The sequence below is a fragment of the Pleurodeles waltl genome, chromosome 3_1, assembly GCF_031143425.1.
Source record: "Pleurodeles waltl isolate 20211129_DDA chromosome 3_1, aPleWal1.hap1.20221129, whole genome shotgun sequence".
In the NCBI taxonomy this organism is placed as follows: Eukaryota; Metazoa; Chordata; class Amphibia; order Caudata; family Salamandridae; genus Pleurodeles; species Pleurodeles waltl.
The window spans coordinates 1,611,164,097-1,611,181,471 of record NC_090440.1 but is presented as its reverse complement, the minus strand read 5'-3'; the positions used below and the strand labels follow the sequence as shown (position 1 = coordinate 1,611,181,471).

The 17,375-nt window shown below is 44.9% G+C and overlaps 1 protein-coding gene across 4 annotated transcripts in view; it reads left to right on the top strand.

The window, feature by feature from the left end:
• The window catches only part of GALNT3 (polypeptide N-acetylgalactosaminyltransferase 3), a 681,517-nt gene that overhangs the window by 268,445 nt on the left and 395,697 nt on the right, over nt 1–17,375 (top strand). The window lies entirely within an intron of this gene.

Sequence of the window (17,375 nt, the reverse complement as noted above, 5' to 3'; positions counted from 1 at the left end):
CAGGGATTCCGCCTCTAGTGCAGGTGCTGTCAGTACTGCATTTTTTGGCAAGTGGATCATTTCAAACTACTGTGGCCATTTCATCTGGGATGTCTCAGCCTATGTTTTCAAAGGTGTTGTCCAGAGTGTTGTCTGCCCTGATGAAATACATGCGGAGCTACATAATTTTCCCTGAGGTGGGTGACTTGCCTACAGTGAAGGGTGATTTCTATGCCCTTGGACACATTCCCAATATCATTGGTGCCATTGATGGTACCCATGTGGCTTTGGTTCCCCCAAAAGACGATGAGCAGGTGTACAGGAACCGTAAAAATTATCATTCGATGAATGTCCAGGTGGTCTGTTTGGCTGACCAGTACATCTCCCATTTAAATGCCAAGTTCACAGGGTCAGTGCATGACGGGTACATCATGCGAAATAGCAGCATCTCTTATGTGATGGAACTGCTACAGAGACACCGTGTGTGGTTAATTGGTGACTCTGGTTACCCAAACCTGCCTTGGCTATTGACCCCAGTGAGGAATCCCAGGACCAGGGCAGAGGAACGGTACAATGAGGCCCATGGGCGTACTAGGAGGGTGATTGAGCGGACCTTCGGCCTCCTGAAGGCCAGGTTTAGGTGCCTGCATATGACTGGTGGATCCCTAATGTACTCACCAAGGAAGGTGTGTCATATCATCGTGGCCTGCTGCATGCTTCACAACCTGGCTTTGTGACGCCAGGTGCCTTTCCTGCAGGAGGATGGTCCAGATGGTGGTGTTGTGGCCGCTGTGGAGCCTGCGGAGAGTGAAGAGGAGGAAGACGAAGAGGACGACACAGACAACAGGGACAGAGTGATACTGCAGTATTTCCAGTGACACACAGGTAAGAATCTACTCCTGCATTGTATTATATCTGTAACTGTAGTGGCTTTCTACTGTCTGACCTTTCACCCCAATGTATGGTAACTCAGTTGTGTATATCACTTCCTATTTCAGTGATCTGATCCCCACGGAGTGCCCTCTGGTTTTTTTCCCCATGGACTACCGCTGTGTGACACTGGTATGTTGTCATCACAATGTAACTAGAAATGTTTTGTTGGTTATATCGAATACATTTGGTTTAAATAAATAGATAGCAGAATCCAGTTGGTTAATGTGCAATAATTGTGTTTATTGAAGTTTTAAAAAAGGTGTATAGTTCAAACAGGGTGATGATGGAGGCATGTCCATGGCAGTGTCCAGACTGTCGTTCCTACAGGTCCATTGTCCATATGCCTGTGGAAGGTGGAGCAGGGGCAGTTCAAGGTTGGACAGGGTAAACAAGTGGGACAGTGGGATGACATCCGGGGGTTTCCGTGCATGGCGGGGGTCTTGACATCCTACTCTGTCTTCTTCCTCGATCTCAGGCCTTTCTTGCGGGGTGGTTCTTGTTCTGCAGGGGGTGGGGTCCGGGAGGGCCGTTGCTGTTGTGTCGGGGTCTCCTGACCACTAGCACCGGCGGAGGTGGTGGGCTGTTCTTCCTCCATGCTAGTGGCAGGGGCCCTTTGGGGGGCCACATAGTCCCGCAATGTGGTGACAATCTGGTTGAGTGCCACCACGATTGTACCCATTGCAGAAATGATGCTGCGCAGTTCTTCCCGTAACCCCATGTACTGGCCCTCCTGCATGGCCTGGATCTCCTGGAACCTGGCCAGGACCGTCGCCATTGTCTCTTGGGAGTGGTGGTACACTCCCATGATGGTGGTGAGGGCATCTTGGACAGTGGGTTCCCTAGGCCTGTCCTCCCTCTGTCGCACAGCAGCCCTCCCAGTTCCTCTTTGTTCCTGGGCCTCTGTCCCCTGGACGGTGTGCCCACTACCAGTGCCCCCAGGTCCCTGTTGTTGTTGGGGTTGTGGGTTACCCTGGGTGCCCTGTACTGGTAGACACACCGCTGCTTGACCTGTCCTGGAGACAGAAGCATGGGCCCGCTGGGTGGGTGCTGTGCTGGTGTTTCCTGAGGGGGGTAGGTCTGCTGTGGCCTGTGGCTGACTGAGGGTAACCGACTGTCCAGAAGTCCCCGATGGTCCGGGCTGGTCATCAGGTTCTAGGTCGACAGAGCTGCTGTCATCACTGGGGGCCTGTTCTGGGGGTGGGATGGACAAATCTGGACCCTCCTGGCCGGTGTGTTGGCGTTCGGGCCCTGCAGGGGTAAAAGAATATGGGTATTGCTTTTGTGTGTGCCGTGGCGTCCGATTTGTGGGTGCCCTTGTCCCCCAGTGCTGGCAGTCCCATGTGTGTGGAGTTGTGAGGGTGGTTTGTGGGGGGGGGATGGGTATGTGCAGTGGTCATGCTTAGGTGATGGGTGTCCATGGTTTGTGTTGGCATTCAGGGGTTTGGGTTGGGTTGGGTGGGTTGTGCTGGTGAGACATTAACAGGGAGTATGTGTGCTGGGGGGTTAGGGGTGAGGGTGGGGGTGTGGGTTGGCATGCTGGTGGTTGGGGGGGGGTGAAGTAGTTGAGATTAGACTTACCAGAGTCCATTCCTCCGCCTACTCCAGCGAGGCCCTCAGGATGCAGGATGTTCAAGACCTCTTGCTCCCATGCTGTGAATTCGGGTGGAGTGGGTGGGGGTCCGCCACCAGTCTTCTGCACAGCGATGTTGTGTCTTGACACCATCGACCGCACCTTCCCCCGTAGGTCGTTCCAGCGCTTTCGGATGTCTTCCCGATTTCTGGGATGCTGTCCCCCAGCGTTGACCCTGTCGACGATCCTTTGCCATAGCTCCGCCTTCCTGGCTATTGTGGTGTGCTGCACCTGTGTGCCGAAGAGCTGGTGCTCTACCCTGATTATTTCCTCCACCATGACCCTTAGTTCTTGGTCCGTGAACCTGGGGTGTCTTTGGGGTGCCATGGGGTGGTGTGGATGAAGTGTGGGGTGGTGTTTGTGGTGATGAGTGTGGTGGTGTGTGGTGTTTTGTGCGGAGATGTGGTGTGGGTGATGATGTTGGGTTCCTGTGTGTGTTGTGGTTTGCGTTCCCTGTGCTCTCTCTCTGTGTATTGCGCCTTGTCTCTGAATTTCGATTTGTGGGGGTTTGTGGGTGATATGGGTGTGTGTTTTATATGGTGATGGGTGTGTGGGTGTGGTGTGTGTATGTGTATCAGGTGTGTGTATTTCGAATTGTCCAATGTGGCTGTGTTTTGTAAATGTGTGTGTATTTTGACCGCAGCGGTGTGTACCGCCAATGGGATACCGCGGTTGAAAGACCGCCGCGTGGATTCGTGGGTCGTAATGGCATGGGCGTGTTTGTGTTGGCGTGACGGTGGAGGTTTGGTCATCTCCAGTTTATCGCTGACCGCTGATGAGGCGGCCTTCAGTGGATGTCGGGTTTTTGGCGGTTTGGCAGTTGTGGGTCAGAATGACCGTGGCGGTTTACCGCGGCCGCGGCGGTATGATGGCGGGCTTCTGACCGGCGGTAAGAGCCTTTTACCGCCAGGGTCAGAATGACCCCCTATGTTTCTTATAGTACACAGTGCCTCATATGTGTGTTGTCATGGCGCATCTGTCCCTTTCTGCCTGTAGCAATACTTCAGTAATAAAGCAGTGTGGCACATTTCCGTATCATGCTTCTTAACCTATTTGTTTTTCAGAATAAAGGCGTAAGTAGATGTTAAATATACCTTTATCTCAGCCCTTTAAAGCGATGGTATGCTGACGATGAAATGCTGAACTTTCTGTTAAAATGCATTGCTTCACTTATTTAAATATGTTCTTCTTATTGAAAACGTGACTGATGAGAGTGTGGTGAATTTCACCATTCACATTTCAGTTCAGCCATTACAAAGACAGGAACTAGAAGCAATTAATCCCTGTCCTTATGGGGGCCTTCATCCTCAGAAACCCTGTTCTTCTGAAAACGATGCATATTTAGAATGGCATGGACTCTTCCCTGTTATTCCCGTTTACATCCATGACATTAACATGTGTGCAACCCCTGCATCATTACGCCACAGGTGGAAGTACCAATATGTGGGCATCAGTATCGTCAGTAGAAGTACCGGCCCACCTGAGAAGTGGGAAATAACATTCAGAGTCAGTGCATCCGCACCAGTACCTGCCTGCTTTTCCCCATTAACAGGCATTTAAACTGGACTCGGTAAATGTGCAGGTGAGAACACTGAAATCGCTTTGTTCCTACATTCCTCATACTTCTCAATTCAGTCAGAATCTTTGATCCCAGCCGAATTGGGAAGTGCATGCCCCTCAGAAGGAGGCCCACTCTCTGGAGTCTGGGAGCGATCACTGGACGGGTGTTCTTAACTGTTTTTACAGAGTAATGTGACATGGTCATAATGTCGCTGCAAGATCCCAGAACACTTGTAAGAAATTAATATAGACAACTAGTGACTTTCTGATTAAAGGTGGTCCTGATGCCAAAACTTGAATGTAATTAGGAAATATTGAAAGTTACATCATCAGGACTTAGAAACGGTAATGTCCAGAGTGCAATCATTTTTTCCAATGGATGGTTTTTTCCTTTAAGGATAGATGGCGCTTCATTTTTCACCACGTGTGAAAAAATGCATCTCTGTGAACAGTGGATAGGGAATCCATCGATTTAGTGCTGTTTCTTACGGCTGCAATGTCTTTGTGCCATTTTATCGAATTTCACAAGTTATTTTTAAAAGCAATCCATCTAGTTATCTTCATCCACCAAATCAATTTATTCATAATCTTGAAGAAAGGAAATTAGATTGCTGTTAACTAAATGTAATTGTTCTTAAAAGCTTGGCCACCTGAAGTTCCGTAGTAAATAGAATACACAAAACAAATAAGAATATGAAGTCAAATCCATATAAAATGACATAGCAAATCAGTGAAATCAAACATATTTGCTGCTCAGCGCTGTCTATGTTAAGCCACTCACATCTTGAAATTTATTGGAAGCCTACAAGGCGCTGAATGCAAAGCATCTACCCCTATTCCTTTAGTGAAGGAATCTGTTTTGTAGCCTCCCTGTTGTTGAAATCTGGAACAAATTTAGTCTAGTTGATGATGTTTTTCTTGTAGTTGGTGGCAACTAGTCACTGTTTTTGATAGTCGATTTATGTTTGTACCATTTTTAGGTTGAGCGCCCAAGCACTTTGATCTGTTTTAAGTATTGTGGGCTTTTAACCACGCCCATCTCACACCCATCACTTTCATTCGTTCCTGGGCTTGCTTTTCAAAAATCACTTGATGAAATTGGTAAATGCTTTATGTTTGTCCCACCTTGAGGTAGTTTTTTTCACGCCTTGCAGCCTGCCCCTGTAGCATTGATTATTCCACGACTGCTGATATACTTCAGCGTGGGTGAACAATTTTTTTCTTTTCGTTTATCTCTCCCTTTCGTGCTGCATGGCAGCCAGGGTGCTCACAGCACAACAGCGTGAACTCGATCTGTGGTATTGGAGCGCTGGTCACATTGTTCACAGTTACCTAATCAGAGTCATTTATTGTGGCTCTACTCTTAAAACACTTGAAATTGGTAAATGCTTTATGTAAAATAGAAAACCTCAAAGCAAAAGCAGCTTTCCCGGCACAATGGGACCCGCTACGAAGTTTTCAGCACAATGTGCTCTTTCTGTCTACATCATCTCTGGGTCCCCAGACTAGGTTAATGGAGGCCCCAAATTCAGTATCTTTTTAAGCACTCTCATGGCTATAACGTTTGTTTTACAGCTGGGAATGCTTATGTCTTTAGGGCCTTGTTTGCAATATCATTGCTGTAGGCCTGCTATGGCTAGAAATGTGTAATGCACTGTGCTCTCTAGGGGCTAAATATATGGTTACACTGCATTATTTAATACCATTTTCCTTTTGTGTGGTTATGTCCTCTAGGGGCCAACTATATAGTTACATGACCATGTTTCTTACAAATGCTATTTTCATTGTGGTGTCCTATAAGGGCTGTTCTAAGCCTTATAGTCATATCAACATATTAAAATATATGTGGCACAGAAACTTGCCCCATAATGCTTTGCAGTGTATTGCAATTACAAAACAGTTCTGCTCATAACTGTGGTAGTCCTAGGACAATGGGACCACCTTCAAAACATTGACCACAATCTGCTCTTTCTATCTTCATTGTCTCTGGGTCCCCACACTATGCTTGTGGGGACTCCAAAATAATAACCCATCCTACCATTCATTATCTTTTTAAGCTCTCTTACAGCTGGAACATTTGTTTTACAGCAGGGAGAAATTATGTTTTATGAGCATTGTCTGTAATATCTTTGCAATAGGTCTGTTAGCCTTGAAAATGTGTAATGCCCTACACCTTCCAGCGGCGCTAAATATATGGTTATACTGCAATACTTTCTCACATTCTTTTTTGTGTGGTTATGCACTTTAAGGGCTGACTGTATGGTTATGTGACCATGTTTCTTTCAAGTGTTATTTTTATTGTGATGTCCTCCAGGGGCTGTTTTGTTTTAAAGCCCTTGGTTGTAATGTCATTACAGTAGGCCTGCTAGCTACAAAAACGCAATCTAGGTGCTAAGCATATGATTACACTGCATTAATTTCTGCTGTTTTTTTCATGGGGTTATGCCCGCTAGGGGCTAACAATATGGTTACATGACAATGTTTATTACAAGTGATATTTTTGTTATGGTGCCCTCTAGGGGCTGTTTTGAGCATTACAGTCTAATGCCAAAAGTTTATTTCTTATAGGGGTTTATATGATAATTGTATATGTTTTAATAATCTCTCCTTATTACAAATATGACCGTGATTCTGGGCAACTTAACATCCTTATTACACTATGAAGGTTTTAACACTCTTGATATGTGTGGCTGTCTTGTGTCTTTTTTGGGTATTGTGTTAGCCAGCCAGCAACTCTGATGGTAGGGTGGTGAAAGTGGTATTCTGTTGGAATTAGGATGGCAGATTTAAATTAGGATGCTAAATGGCAACATTTTCATTTTTTGCTGCGGATAGAGGAAGAATGTAAATGGAAGTGATTTAGTTATATGAGGGCCACTGGAATTATATGGCAGGAAAAAAACAAATTATCAGGCAGGGTTGACCAATTTATGTGGTAAGAAAATGCTCTAACTCAAGCAAATAGGAGACCTATTGCATTGCAAATACTTGTGATCTTTAGTTTGCAAGCGATCTGACTCACACGGTACAGCCAACTTTGCTAATTTTGATCAAAATCTAATTAAACATTATTTATCTCTTAAGTAGGATTTTCTTCACAGACTATAAATGCATCACAATGTTGTCTTTTATAATGACACCCCAATTTGTGCCGTCGAACTTTGGAATCCTCCTCTGTATGGTGTAGGATCATATTCAGATGTGCTTTACATTGCTTATGCATTATTCACATGTAGTCTTTTTACATTCATTATCAGTGCTTATTTAGTCTGTTTGGTAAAACCCAAACCAGTGGCATTCAAAGAGCAAACCTCTTTATATGTTAACCCAGTCTGTCATTATCTTTAAAACAGGTGCATGACATCCACAGTCCTGCAGTTCTTAATTGCTCGTGTTAGAAATGGGGTCTTTGGTTGACAATCAGGTTACCCCCTGTTCAAGCAAGGATCCTCACTCTAGTCAGGGTAAAAGAGAATCACCCTCAGCTAACCCCTGCTTACTCCCTCGGTAGCTTGGCAGAGCAGTAGGCTTAACTTCAGAGTGCAAGGTGTAAAGCATTTGTACCAACACACACAGCGACTTCATAAAAACATTACAAAATGACACAACACAGGTTTAGAAAGATAGGAAATATTTATCTAAATCAAACAAGACCAAAACGACAAAAATCCACAATACACAAGTCAAATTATCAATAAAAATGCAAAATGAGTCTTTAAATAGTTTCAAACACACACTAACACTGTTAGCATGAAAAAGTACCTTGGGTGTGTCAAAAATAACCCCCCACGGGTTAGTGCGCGTCAAAAAGGGCTTCCGATGCGTTGATTCCACTCACGAGCGGGACCTTACGTCGTTTCTCCTTTTGCCGGGCCGGGCGCGTCGTTTCTTCTCTCCGCAGGAGAGCGAGGTGTCCATCTGGTCAGCCCTCTCGGGTCAGGGCAGGCCTTGCGTTGTTTTTACAAGCCCAGCGGTGCTCGAGTCGGAAATCGAGCCGCACGATGATCTGAAAACCACGCAGCGGGGGTAGCGATCTCCCAGCCTCTGTCAGCGATGCTGCGCGTCGTTTCTCCTGCTCCGTGCGTCGATTCTTCGGTCACGTTTCCGGCGAGCACCAATTCTTAGCCACAGAGCTGACGGCGCGTCGTTTCTTCAGCCGCAGATCGAAGTTGCGTTGATCTTTTCCACGCACGGTGCTCTGTGCGTGGATTTCCTTTTCTTTAGGCTGCCAGCTTCTCCTTTCAGGGTCCTAGGAACTGGATGGGCACCACAGGGCAGAGTAGGAGTCTCTCCAAAGACTCCAGGTGTTGGCAGAGAGACGTCTTTGTATCCCTGAGACTTACTTCAAACAAGAGGAGGCAAGCTCTAAATCAAGCCCTTGGAGAGTTCTTCTCAAGATGGAAGGCACACAAAGTCCAGTCTTTGCCCTCTTACTCTGGCAGAAGCAGTAACTGCAGGATAGCTCCACAAAGCACAGTCACAGGCAGGGCAGCTCTTCTTCCTCAGCTCTTCAACTCTTCTCCAGGCAGAGGTTCCTCTTGTATCCAGAAGGGTTTCTAAAGTCTGTGGTTTTGGGTGCCCTTCTTATACCCAATTTCTCATTTGAAGTAGGCCTTCTTCAAAGTTAAGTCTTTTTTGAATGTGAAATCCTGCCTAGCCCAGGCCAGGCCCTAGACACTCACCAGGGGGTTGGAGACTGCATTGTGTGAGGGTAGGCACAGCCCTTTCAGGTGTGAGTGACCGCTCCTCCCCTCCCCCCTAGCACAGATGGCTCATCAGGAAATGCAGACTACACCCCAGCTCCCTTTGTGTCACTGTCTAGTGTGAGGTGCAACCAGCCCAACTGTCAAACTGACCCAGACAGGGAATCCACAAACAGGCAGAGTCACAGAAATGGTATAAGCAAGCAAAATGCTCACTTTCTAAAAGTGGCATTTTCAAACACACAATCTTAAAATCAACTTTACTAAAATATGTATTTTTAAATTGTGAGCTCAGAGACCCCAAACTCCAAATGTCCATCCGCTCCCTAAGGGAATCTACACTTTAATCAGATTTAAAGGTAGCCCCCATATTAACCTATGAGAGGGACAGGCCTTGCAACAGTGAAAAACGAATTTAGCTATATTTCACTATCAGGACATATAAAACACATTACTATATGTCCTACCTTAACCATACACTGCACCCTGCCCTTGGGGCTACCTAGGGCCTACCTTAGGGGTGTCTGACATGCAAGAAAAGGGAAGGTTTAAGCCTGGCAAGTGGGTACACTTGCCAAGTCAAATTTACAGTTAAAACTGCACACACAAACTCTGCAGTGGCAGGTCTGAGATATGATTACAGAGCTGCTTATGTGGGTGGCACAACCAGTGCTGCAGGCCCACTAGTAGCATTTGATTTACAGGCCCTGGCACTTCTACTGCACTTTACTAGGGGCTTACAAGTAAATCAAAATATGGCAATCATGGATAAGCCAATTACATACACATTTTGTAAAGGAGCACTAACACTTTAGCACTGGTTAGCAGTGGTAAAGTGCCCAGACTAACAAAAACAGCAAAATCAGAGCCCAGCACACATCAACAACCTGGGGAACATAGGCAAAAAGTTAAGGGAGACCACGCCAAGGATGAAAAGTCTAACAGCTTGTGTTATAGTTATTAATAATTAGCCGAATAACAGGTGATAATATAATTGGAATTAAGTGAAAATCAATTTACAATCTTATTTGCCCTTAGAGCATATATGTAACATACTTTATTTAAAGAAAATACTGTGGACGGGAACCCAGAAAAGAGCCATGAGGCAGGGCGAGATGTGTTGGTTAAATATACAATAGGAATTCATTGTTTATTTTAGTAATGCATGTGTAATATTTACTGTTCAAATATAAACTGTTGTAGCATTATATTTTACTTAATAGTAACCTTTGTGACAGCTGCTGCAAAATACCCACATTCATTTATTGAACCACATGTCAGTGAAAACGCACTCACACAAACAGTTATTTTCTAAGATTTATTTCTTTACAGTTAGTTCTTGATGGAAACGTCCATTGTGTGCTACTTACCAGTAAATCAACTTTTTAACTCATGTTTTTTCAGGCTTGGTTTTGGCTAATGTCTACTTAAAACAAAGTCAAATATGGATTAGAAGGACAGACATTCGCTTACATTGCTCATAATGCATGGAACAGCCTACCCCACCGCCTCCTCTCTTCTTACATTTTGCAAGAAACTGAAGACTTGGTTTTTCTATTAACCATCCTATTTCAGGCATAGCTAGGCACACACACCTTCTCAGCACCAGGATACCTTTTTGGGTACTTTACAAATACACACCATATAACAAAACATACTTATGAATCCTATGGAAATTTGAGAGAGAAAAGATGGGCAGGCCTGTGCTTAGACAGTTATAGTAATAGGAGAGGACCAGGTCACACAGAGGATTATAGATCTAGTTTTTCGTAGACAATGTAACAAAGGCAGAAAAAAAACTTTTTTCTGTTTTCAGATTCCTTAGAGGAAAATATAATTGTCTAGAACGGTAACAGTAATCCTAAACCTCCAAACTGCTTCTAAGTGAAGACAGAACTCTTTCCTGGCCGTCCATATCATCTGTGCTCTCTGGTTATTTATCTTAGCTAAAAACCATCACCTTGGCCTGGCACAATATTCCTGCTTGTGGCTCAAAATGTCTGAATGTTTTCCTTATGGGATTCAACCAGTGTTTCCTTTTTTCCATTGACTGCCTGACACCTGGGAACAATAGGATCTGTTTTTTGTCAAACTGTTTTTATTAGCTTTGATGATTACAGCACAAGCAGTCATGGTATACACATCATAAGGCCCAAACCCCAAATCAGGGTAATTGCAGACACAGTTTCACAATTATAAACAGGCCATTAAAGTATACATATATCTAACTGGAATGTAAAGCGAGGAAACTTCCATGACTGCTAGACTGTGTATTTCTAGTGAGATAATAAGAAATACAAACTTGTATACAAGGGTTAAATATATAGGGGAGAACCAATATAACTTGCATGGTTAGAACATAATCATCTAGGCAATAGATAGAGGGAATTTCCAGGCATTATAGGGAGGTACATATCAGCGGGGTCATTGGAATGCAGTACAACAGCACTGTGGGAGGCTCCTATATCTGGAAGAGATGGAGGGTTCAAGTTTGAGTGGGGCACATGAAGAGAAGGAGTCCCTTCGAAAGGTAGTACTCTAAGACACCCCATATATGTATTCAAATTGTTTCCTACTGATGGCCATAACATTGGTCAAGCACTCCATTGTAAGTGTATGCCATAGCCTGTGTGCCATTGGGACATTGATGGTGCTTTGAGTTTTTTCCAGGCTAATGCTAGGGTCATCTTAGTAGCACCCAGCCACAACCAGAGGATCAGTCGATCCCCCTTCATTTGATATTCAAGGGACGGGTCCCTGAGATCTAAAACAATATTTTCTGGAGCTCAAGAGACAGGATAGCCCAATATATATTTATTATCTGTGCTAGGATCTCCTCCCATTAAGGACAAATAGTCGGGCAGTCTATGGTAGACTAGGGTAGATATCTCCTAGTAGCCCACATCCTATCCAACATCAGTCTGTCCTGTGTGGGGAATACTTTCCGAAGTTTTTCAGGATACAAATACCAGTCATAGATGACCTTGTAATGGGCTTCATGTTATCCTAGTGAGTGATTAAATCTGTAGATATAACGCCATAGGTTACTCCGTTGCTGTGCCTCATTTGTGATCCCTAGCATTTGTTCCCAGAATGTAACATGCTGTGTGGTGGGGATGAGTGTGATGGATCTCAAGAGAGAGTAGAGGAAGGAAATGCATCCCCTGGTAGTTCCCGCTTTCCACACAAATTGCTCAATGGGCAGGGTGTCTCTAGTGGCAGCCTGTCTTAAATCAGGCTGGAGAACCCAGGGTTTTAATTGGGCATAATGATACGCTTCTGAGGCAGGTAAATCGAACTTTTGGCAGCAGTTGTTAAATGTTAAAATATCCCTCCCACGGAACAGGTTCAATATGGTAAGGCATCCCCCTTCCTCCAATTATCAAATCGGCCTGGTAGCAAAGTGGGAGAGAAAGCTGGGTTGAAATGAATAGGTGTGCAAGAGGAGGGGAAGGTCATTAACTCATTGGTTTTGGTAACCTTGTCCCAGATCTTCAATGTGGTGGCTATGTGGGTGCGTAGGTTGGCATTGCATGAACAGCCAACTTTAGGCTTCCAAAGGATGTCCCAAATGGTCCTACCCACTATCGCCCTGACCATATGGAGCCAGTGTTTGTCTGATTTCCTTACAGACCATTTAGATATGACTTGGAGTTGGGCTGCCATACAGTGTGATATCCTGTAATCCCAGCCCTCCCTCTTCTTTTGGAAGTGTCAAGAGGTGGAAGGCAAGCCTGGCTCCCCGGTTCTGCCATATAAAAGTAATAATCAGGGAGCATATGTTAGTGAAAAACTCCCTATCTACTTTAATCGGGAGCCCTTGGAACAAGTACAAAATACAGGGAAGCGCTGACATTTACATGACATTGATATGACCTAGCCAGGTTAAATATAGTAGGGCCCATCATTTCAAGTCCAGTTTAAGTCGTCGCAACAGTGGGGGGCAGTTTGCTTTATACAAGTCGGTCACCTTGGGCGTGAGTCTTATCCCTAGATACGTAATGCCCTTCTTCTCTAAGTGGAAGGGGAAGATACAAGCCAAGTCCTCAATTTCTGATGTGGAGACTGTCAAATTAAGCATGAAAGATTTATGTAAGTTTATATGGAAGCCAGCTGGCAGTTCGTAGCACTCGAGTTCGACTTGTAGAGCCTGCAGAGAGGATTGGGGGAGGTAAGGGAAAGCAGGATTTCATTGGCAAATAATGAATTTGTGTTTGTCAGGTTCGAAGGGGATCCCCTGAATAGGAGTAGCTCTTATCCTTGCTGCCAAGAGTTAAATACTGAGGGTGAATAGTAAAGGGGGCATCCCTGTCATGTACCCCGAGTAAGAGTAAAAAAGTCCGATGCTTTCCCTTCCACCAGAACTCTAGATCAGGGGCAACTATAGTTAGCCTGTGTCATAGCAATGAAACGGTTGTTAAATCCAAACCGACGTAGTGTGTGAGACAAGAATGTCCAGTCTACCCTGTTGCAAGCCTTCTCGGCAGCCAATGTCAGTAGGATCACCGAGATAGATTTCTTTGTAGCTTTCTCCATCAAATTGATGTATCGCCAAAGGTTGTCATGGGTTTGGCACCCTGCAATGAAGCCAGACTGACCAGATCTGGCATTATGTCCTCCAATCTTTGACCCAGAATTTTAGTGTACAGTATCACATCTAGATTGAGGAGGGCTATTGGGTGGTATGAAGCACAGAAATCTGGGTTTTTCCCCAATTTCAGGATAACCAATATTAGGGCTTCTCCCATTGTGGGAGTAACTGCCTGGGAATCTACTATATGGTTGAAAAGTTCTGCCAGGTGAGGAACTTGATGTGTGCTAAAAGTCTATTAGAAATACACATTGAAGCCATCTGGGACAGGGGCTTTATAAAGTTTGAGTCTTTATAGTGTGCTGCACCTCTTTTGTTGTAAAGGGAGCACTCTCCAGACAGAGGAGCGGAGGAACTCTGATTGGCCGGTATTAGGGACATAAACTGTGGCAGTGGTGCAGGGGCAGCCATCAATAAGCCCTTTAACCATCAGTAGCCTCCCTTCTTTATCCGACTTGCTATTGATAAAGTGGAAGTTGACTGTTGCAACTGGTAGGCATTATTGATCAGCTGGGAAAATCTGTTAGGGCATTCATGCATAGTAAGAGAAATTAAAGATCACTCATATAGGTTGGTGATTTTAATATTGTGAAATGTATTCATAGTGGGAACCGCACATGTGGGGTTATGGATGGCCAAGGGGTAGATGTTAGCCATTTTATACATTCGGCTTACAGGGAAGCCTTAAATCAGATAGTTCTCAACTATAAACCTGTCTTTCTCACCAGACATATATAGCCAGAGCACTGCTAATATTCCCACATTTGTAGAAAGAGTCAAGGGTAGCATTATAGATTTTGTGTTACTATTGGCAGAGCTGTCCCAGAAACTGCTGAGCTAGGAGGTGCGTCCCCTGCCTCTCAGTGACCGTAACCCAATTCTTTAATGTTTTTCTGTTTCCCTGCAGTGTAGCTCAATGGGAATGATTAGGCCCCTTGGGACCATTTTGATCCATGTATGTGTTTTAAAGATGTGATTACTGATGCCTATAATTATATTGTTGTTGTATTTCTACAGTGCTGAGCCAAGTAAAATTCGTGAAAGTTTTACATCCATCTTTGTAACGACTTCTCGCATGCAAACCAAAAATAAGTTATCTCAAAATAGCCCCCTTCATTCATGGTTTAGCGACGATTTTACTTTAGCACTTAAAGCCTTTAAAAAAGCTATTAATAAGACTCCGCACAACAGTTGGGCCATCAGGGCAGCCAGGGAAGAATATAAACGAGCTATAGAAACTAGGAAACAGGAAATCGAACACAAAGCTTGAAAAGATCTGGAAAAAGCGGCCCAGTCGAAAGATAATGAAATATTTTGGGAAGTTATAAACCAGCTTTTTTCGGTGGTCCAGCTACTAGAATAGAGTGTCATATCTTTGAACAAGATTGGATCGCTCACTGCTCCCTTTTATTTAATCCCTGTAATCTGTTAAGGGATTCCCCCTCAGAAATCAGTGTAGACCCTCATTATTTCAATGAAGAATGGCTTGGTGAGTTCACTGATCTAGCAGCAGTCACTAAAGCTATTTCAAGTGCGTCAGCTGGGAAGGCACAAGGCCCCAATGTGTCACGGTTTTCAATGGTCTTACCGTCGCAGCTGAGAGGCGTAGGGGAACGGCCCTTGTTCCAGCGGGTTCTGCTCTGGCCGAGGTAGGGGCGACCCCTTCCGGTAGCCACGGTGCTGTTTGGTATGAGCGAACCACTACAGTCCGTGCCCTCCAGAAGGAGTCCCAGAGGAAAAACCCCAGTAGGGTAAAAAACCTCCACAGGAACTCCCTGAAACGAAAGGAGAACACCAGGGCGTTAGGATCGAAGATCAGGAAGGCTGGAAAACAGGACAGGTCAGGAACACACAAGATTCGCAGAAGGAAATCAATCAGAGCGTGACTACCACCAAGGAGTGTTGCAACGCAATGGACAAGCAGTTGGAATCCCCTTATATACCCCTGGACAGGAAATAGGAAACAGGAAGTAGAACACCACCATCTTGGATTGGGGAAAAGAAAACAATAGGGAATTAAGTATGTGCGTTAAACAATGCATGCTGGGCAGAGAGGAAGCAGTCAGCATGCTGGGAAGAGAAAAGGCAAGTATAAAGTACCCCAAGTGCAAGGGTTCGGTTTGTTTCTAGGAACATCGGTAAGTGGTGGGCAGGTAATGGACATGCAAGAAAAATAAATGTTAAGCGCATAATGCGCTGTATGCGGCCATGCCTGAAACCCCCTCGGGGTCTCAGGCTCTGCCGCGTCTGCCTTTATGGCAGTACGTGAAATAAGGGAAGCGGCGAGTGCCGCGACCCCTAGACCGGCTCCTTGGAGCCTCCATGGCTCTCGCTCGAGCCGCGGCAACCCCGCGACCTGAGCGTCGGCCGCGGCGCTTACCGCGACCCGAGTGCTGGCCGCGGCGCTCTCCGCGACCCGGGCGCCGGCCGCGGCAGAATTAACGTGCCGCGCCGCGGCAACCTGAGCCTGCGGCCGCGGCGAGCGCCACGGCGAGTGCCGCGGCATAACACAGTGGGGTTTCCACAAATTTGCTCAAGCATAATCTAGCATTCTGGGCATCATTAATTACTAATGTACTTAGAGCCTTGGTCAGAGAGGGCCTAATTGATTCATGGAGGCAATCCACCATAATGCCAATTTACAAAAAAAAAGGTGACTGGAACCTCCTACCCTGCTACTGCCCAATTTTACTACTGGATTCCACAAAAAATCTTTTGGAGAATTGAGCAAAGGCCAACTCTTGTTTATCAATGGCCCAATATGTCTTTCGGCCTCGTTTAGGGACTGTCGAACAAGCACTCAATTTATCTTTAATATTGGGGAAATACGTCAAAGCCAGGAGATGTGCTTTACATATGTTATTTATGGATCTCTCCTGTGCTTTTACACAGCAAAAATCATTTATCCTGACTTGTGGTCCTAAAAACACCAGATCTAAACGTTTTTTTTTTATTGGGGGGACCCCGATTGCCAAGATATCTCATTATAATTATTTAGGTATCTTGTTTGACGCTAACCTGACAGGGGGCAGGCTCATTAACCAGAGAATACAGAAGATGGGGGCATCTTGCGAGTCAATTTATAGTTTCACCAAAAAGTTAGATGATAAGCCACTAAGAGAGATGACCTAGGTATACAAGCGCAAGTGCCTTTCAGTTGGAGGATATGGAGCCAGGTGTATGGCGATATGCAGCACATGGGAGAGTGCAGGTAGGTGCCAAACAAATTGTGTGCAGGGTTTTAGCCATCTTAAAAACCACTCCAAGCTTCATTTCACATCAAGAATTGTGTATGGGCTTCTTGGAGGACCAAATTAGAATGGCCCCTTTATTGCTGTGGCTGAAATTATGGGGCACTCCAGAGACTGGTTTTTATAGGAGGGTGCTGGAGGATTGTCTAAATTTAAACATTATGATTGTCAATCCTTGGTTGACATATGTTAAGAATACTTTTTGTGACCTGTGTCTGAGCCTTTTCTTTGATTCTCCAGAATGTATTGGCCACCAAACCAAGAACCTGATCAAACAAAGATTCATATCGTACAGAGAGCAGGCCAGAATAGTTAAGTCCCTTGATATCGCCTCTGTTCTCAGATATATACCAATCTCTACCACTTCAGGGATGGAATCTTACTTGACATGGGTTATAAATCCTGAATATAGATTTATCTAACTGCGTTAAGATTAAACATGGTTAACTACCTAGTTGTATTTCCCTTAACAGGCACTTTGTTCTCCTCTCTCCCATGTTGTCCATGCTGTGCTGTTTCCTCCCAATCCAAAGCACACTAAATGCTTTTTTTGCATCTTGTACTGCACTTTCAGGTTCCGTTTTTTACGTCCAGTTTTATCTCATATGCACTTTACTTCACGTCAAGAAGGGCTGCTTTTCTTACAGTGTGTAGCTTCCCCCACAACCTGTTTTGCTTTCCTCAATTATATTTCCTCTGCCATAAAATTAAGAACGAAATATGCCTGA